General features: G+C 36.5%; 1 non-coding gene across 1 annotated transcript; it reads right to left on the bottom strand.

Moving 5' to 3' along the window:
* Positions 1-1203: 1203 nt before the first annotated feature.
* Positions 1204-1275, bottom strand: TRNAD-GUC (transfer RNA aspartic acid (anticodon GUC)). Its single transcript has one exon. It is a non-coding gene; the product is annotated as a tRNA-Asp (tRNA).
* Between the last annotated feature and the right edge of the window lie 5328 nt (positions 1276-6603).

Below are 6603 nucleotides of genomic sequence, written 5' to 3'. Positions count from 1 at the left end.
GGTAACTCAAACTCAAGTATTTAGTTGGTTGTTGTAAAGTTGATGTGGGATTTACATAATAATGGCTCGTTTCCTTTTGATGCTATAAGAAGACAAGTGGGTTATGGTATGTGCATGAGATTCTGGAGGATGTATAGGTTAGTGATATAGTTTTGAGTGCCTAGTTTCCCAGATTGTTCTCGTCTTGTGGCATTGCTACTTGGTGGAATAAGTTTCTTTCTATATTAGTTAGTATTTTTATTTGGAGACTTATTCTTAATCAGTTGCTAGCCATATGTAATCTGAATAGTCATGGAATTGAGTTGGGTTCTATTTTATGCCCATGTTGTGTTGAGGTTCAGGAGGATGTTGAGCATTTGCTCTTGAAATACTCTTTGGCAGAAGTTTGCGAATCAGGTTGATCATTTTGTGCCTCGTTTGAATCAATTGAACATTTATCTCAGTGGGTAGATGATCATGCAATGGCTAATTTCAAAAAGACTGATCATGGGGACGACGTGTGCTACTATGATATAAGTCTTTTGGATGTGTACCAGAATGTGCTGGTTTTGGGGAACGTTAAGTATAAGACAGAGTTGATGTTTGATTCCATTGTTTCTTTTTTGTTCATTTGATTTTTTTAGTAGAAATCTTAAAGTTAGGAAAAATTGGAATGAGTGGATGCAAAATCCGTTCACGAACTAAATTGATTTTTGTTCTCGTTTGCTAGCTTTTAGCTAGTTTAAATAAATCCACCCTTCAAAAAAAGTATCTTATTAAAAATATTAGATTATAGGATACTTTTTGGTTTGTCAAACTTCATAAATTTGAAAAAAAAAAAATGGTTATAACGTGTTAGATGCCACATTTGCGAATAGATAATAAACCAATAAACTTCCTATAAACTTTTCGATAACAATTTACATTCCACCTTGGCTCAACCAAGCGTCTGGGTTTCCATTCGCAAGGTTGCAACTTGCAAGTTATAAGCATCAATCCCGATTATTCAATTGAATGAAGTTCTAGTAATAGTATTTGACGTTTTCAAATTTCCAACTTTTTGTGATAATAAAGATATTAGCAAGTGTCATGTGGTTAATCTATCTCCATCAATTATTAAAAGTAAAAACAAACTTATTTAGTTAATTGTCACCAATTTATTTTTAAGATATTTAAGCTAGATCGAGTCCAGTTAGCCAGGGAAGTAATAAAAAATTAACACGTCGCCGTTGCCGGGGATCGAACCCGGGTCACCCGCGTGACAGGCGGGAATACTTACCACTATACTACAACGACTTACTTGTTTGTTATTAATATATTTAGAGTTATAAATGTTTGGTATATGGAAATAATGCATGTTAGTGATATCGTAAATTTTGCAACTTTCTTCCTAACTCCAAACATAAAATTACGGTGTGTCACAACAAAATGAAAACAAAATTTATACAACACTTATTTAACGAGATGAAATTTCGGACAAACTAAGTTAAAAAACGACTTTTAGGAAGCTGCATTTTCTACAAAACCCTAGCTTTTTTTTTTTTTTTTTTTTCTAGACTTTATTATATATATATTTTTTAAAACGGCATAATTTTATTATATTAAGCAACTAAATAAATTACAAAATAGAGAAAGTTGCATAAAGATTGTCCAACCAACCAACTCAAATCATCTTACACTTTTTATGTTTATTACAAATCCAAAAAGAATGAGAAACAATGTCGTCAAAAATGTTTGTTTTCTTAAACTTGATTGTTCCAAACAAAACATAGTGTTGCAAAATTTCCATAATAACCAAAAAGTAGCAATGCACACTGTATTAAAACACTTTTTGAGCGTAACATTCAACTTATCACTATCTACCCATCACATAATGCTATCAATAGAGACGAACGAGGGGAAAGGAAGATCCTGCCACACACAAAACTACTTCCAAATAACGAGCAAGAAATGAGCAAATGATCTATAGTCTCCATTGAAGTAAGACAAATAGGACACACCATGGAATCCAAGTCAATACATTTGTTATTTAACATTTGATCCCATGTTCTGCTTTCTTCTTAATGAAACAACCAACCTTTTGTATTTTACTTTATAAGAATCTTCCTTTTGATCAGCCTTTTTTACTTTACAATCTTTTGCAAAGTTACCGGTTTATCCACACTTTTAGCACGCATTAGTTGTTTTTAGTTTTGGTTTATCAGCTCAAGATTTGTTTAACTTTGAACTTCATTTAAACGAATTTGAATTGCCTTCTTTTGTTCTTGAACATGTTGAACTGTTTAGCTAAAAAAATCAACTTGATTTGACAGCTTAGAGAATCTTCTTCACTAACAAATTCCTTAACAATTCTTTTATTTCTTGGCATCGGGGTATTTCAGTGTAGCTTGTGTCCTTTTCATGTCCATGATATTTTCACGCCTTAGTGCTTTTATCTGTTTATCATTTTTTTCACAAACATGTTGTGAAGATCTATAGTTTTGATCTTTTCACTTTCTTGAGAACATCAACATGATGTTCCCAAATTTCGTTAAGTGAATCAAGAAACTTTAACAAAGTAACGAAGTTAGCTAGGCTTTTCAATGTTGAATTTTCTCATGACATTAACAAGTAAATTGATATGATAAAAAGTCCATGTTAATCACTCACCCTTGTAAGCTAAGAAATATTCATAGTTATAATTCATGTTATTTTTTATTAGCCTTAACCTCATCAAAACCATCATAGGGCACTTTTAGTGTGTTCTCATCTCTTTTGAAAATACGCAGTTTTAGGGATTTGACTCATGGGAAGATAAGGCCTACCAGTGATGATCTTCAAATTGTTGCAGTCTATTATTTCCAACGCCATGAGAGTCTTGTTAAGCCACACCATGAAGTTGTTTTCATCAATTAGAGGACACTTTTTTGTAGAATTTGACTGAAATGAATTCGAGGAAGACATTACGATTTCAAGATTTGTATATCAGTTTAGATAATTCAAAACTTTGCTCTGATATCCCTTGTTGGTCCTAAAGTATGTGATCATAATAAAAAGGTACCATTGAAATTACATTGAAACTGAATTTTATTGATAAAGAAAGTTTTTATATTTAAGAGATTAATCTAAGATACACCTCATATTAATTGAAAAATGCTCATATCTACTTCTAATAACTCTTCACGAAGAAGTTACTAGCTTAAGCAAACAAAAGTACTCAAATGAAAATCAACATAACATACATACTAATAATAAACTATCATAGCCACCCCGTATAAACAAGGAGTCTTCTATGATCTTCAAGCCTTATCCAGATCTTCCTAGTTGATTTTTGAACAAAGTTATCTTCTTATTTTCAATTCTTCAGGAGTTTGTTATTTACCGGATAAATCTTCCTACTAAGATGGTAATCTTCACATAGTTGAGTTAACGAGATAACAACTTTACTCCATCAGCGTAGCTGACAATATGTATCATTTTAGCATACAAAAAATAGATAATCATCAAGTCATTGGGATTGACCTTAACTTATTTTGATCCAAGTAAAGGAGAAAGGTGCTTGTTTTTATTTCCAATAAGGAATATCATTTTGGTGCTTGTTAATTTGAATATCCTTATTGGTTTCCTTCCTTGAACACTTGTTTCTACATTAAATCCTCCATAACCAAGAAGGTATATCTAATTCCTCACTATGGTTGTTTATATGATTAATATATGATTGTTAGAAAATTGTTTTTAGACACTATCGGTTTCTAACAATTCATTTGTCGCTTTCTGATTTTGATTTTCTTGGTATACAAGCTTACGATAACGGTAATGTAGAGAGCAATAGATTTAGGAGAATGGTTCAAAACAAGCGGTATTTTTTACGCCTCTATACCCACCGATGGCACCACATTAAGGGTATGTGTGATGAGGTTTTGATAGTTATAAGATTTTAGCTTTTGAGCAAGAAAAATTGTTCAAATCTATGAGCTTTCATTAACTTTTACCTCTAGACTTATATTTCTTAATCATTTTACATATCTCACGACTACTTTGGCGAATACTTTAAATAAATAAAGACTTTCATGTCTAATGTGTGACATGTAACATCCCAAAATTTAAGACCAAAAATTTCATTTATAATTAAGTTATTATAAAACCAACAGTATAAAGACATTCATAATAACATCCAATGACAAAACCAAAGTGTCAATAATTGAAACATGTAATCATACAACAATATCAGAGTCTGATCCCAAAGATCTCATGTGCGAAAAACATAGTGTGATGTGTTGCGAACATGTCGGCTCCTTTCCTTTTGAGGAGGAAGTATCTGAAACCAAAACTAAAAACCATAAGTATGAAGCTTAGTGAGTTTCCCCATCATACCACATACCATATAAATAACATACTGTCAGGCATACCGGGGTGCTCGACCTACCCCATGTCAGGCATATCTAGGTGCTCGACTTACCCTACTGAGCATACCGGGGTCCTGAACCTACCCCACTGTCAGGCATACCGGGGTGCCCGACCTACCCCTTGTCAGGCATATCGCGGTGCCCGACCTACCCCTTGTCAGACATATCTGGGTGCCTGACCTACCCTCCGGTGTATCTCAACCGGTTACAGGGACTATTTCACCCCTACCACTACCGCATACTAACATATCATAAACATACTGTCAAGCATACCGGGGTGCCCGACCTACCCCTTTGGTCTTTTCGACCGGATACAGGGACTATTCCCCCTAATACCACTATCACATAACATCATATTATACTAGCACATCAAACATAATAAATAGTGGCATATCAGACAATTATCACAAAGAAAATCATCTAACAAACAACTCCTACTAGTGGGTCGGCATTGTGTCCTTAGACCCACTTCTACTGGAAGGTAACTTACCTCACACTACTGAAGTCCCGCGAATAAATCCTTGGTTGCTGGCTGACAGATCCCCAAACTGTCATTTGTCAAAACAACACCCAATTAATAATTGGGTTCCAATGCATAACCATAACTCCATACTTGGGGTAAAGAGACTATTTTACCCCTAACCTAACTTGGACCAAAATCAAGGCCCAAACTCAAACTCTGGAGGCCCAAAAGCCAAATAATAAATCAAGGCCCAATATATGGCCCAATTTTCCAAATTAGGCCTAAACTTCTATATGGTTTTACCTTAAGGCCCAACCATTTATTCTAGTCCAAACATTTGGCATTCTGATGGTACAATATCTCATAATCATCAAGGCCTAATTATGGCCCATCTATGGCCCAATTTTACAAATTAGGTCCAAACCCCTCACATGGGCCTTACCCCAAATCCCATCCAATTATTCTAGTCCTTATACTTGTTCTTGGATGGCCCATCAATAGCCCAATCACCAAAGCCCAATAGAAAGGCCCAACTCAGGGCCCATGCAAAATTAGGGTTTTCACATAAAATGATGATTAGGGTTAAGTGTTTCTTACTTAACCCATTAAGTACTTAACTCATTAAGTCCATCACTCTACTAGGTCAAACATACAATGTGATCGGGCTTAATTCATAACTTCAATCTAAAGGTCCAAAATGCGGGTCCCGACAATTCAAAATTAACATATTCAAAATTCAGGTTTTCTAAACCCTAATTAGGGTTTCCAACCCAATCGTGATATAATTAGTCCATTAGTTAAGCTTTTAGGTTAATTAACTATTAATTAAGTCGGGCACCACCCACTACCGCCTCGGGTAGTGGTGGTCAACAGCAGCTCACGGCGGCAGCCACCACCTCGTGGTGGTGGTTATAATTTCCTTGATTATTCTGGTCGCTTATTACAAATATAAAATACAATATACAAATGAACTCACGCATAAAAATAACACATATACACATACACCCAGCCACCCTTGTGGCGGCAGGCGGTGGTTAGAGGTGGCAGCCACCACTTCACGGTGGTAGTGATGGCTTTTCTCGTGAAATCCGACCAAGCAACACCACACATAACACACACTCATAGCAAAAATACACACAAACACACCAAAACACGCACACAGCCACCACCACACGGTGGCTGGTGGTGGCAGAACAATGAACATTTATGGCGGCAGCAAGATAACGACCACCATGGTGGGCTGCTATGGTGGTTCCATGATGTTTCTGGTTAATAGAGAGAGAAACCACATACGTATTTAGCTAGCAGAAACCACCTGCCTGAACAAGGCCGCTGAACACGCATCCACGAAGCCACAACTGGTGTCAGACGGCAACCTGAGCGCTGAAGAACGTTAGCGCTTATAGCTGCGGTGGTGACGAACGTAGCTAACCGTAGCGAGCGAGGAACGGAGAAGGGTCAGCGGTCGCTCGGAGCTTCAACAGATCAGAGAACGAGAGGGAGTTGGGTGGTGGTAGTGGAAGGGTTCACGTGTGGCGATTTTTTCTTGGGTGTTCACGGTGTCCAGCAATGGTTGTGGCATCTCGATGGTGAAGAGGCAGACGATCGGTCTCAACAAGGCAGGCAACGGCTGGAAATGTCTTCAACAAGGGTGGCGCTTGAAAGTGTAATCAGGAGGGAAAAAAGACGTCAGGTTTAAGTCTCACTCCAATTAAACCCTTGCACATTTTACAAGGCTGGTCCTTCCCTATAGGATTTTTTTTCAAATCAACTCCA

This window comes from Lactuca sativa, chromosome 4, assembly GCF_002870075.4.
Source record: "Lactuca sativa cultivar Salinas chromosome 4, Lsat_Salinas_v11, whole genome shotgun sequence".
Taxonomy (NCBI): Eukaryota; Viridiplantae; Streptophyta; class Magnoliopsida; order Asterales; family Asteraceae; genus Lactuca; species Lactuca sativa.
Note: the sequence above shows the minus strand (reverse complement) of the source record. Positions and strands in the feature narration are given on the sequence as shown.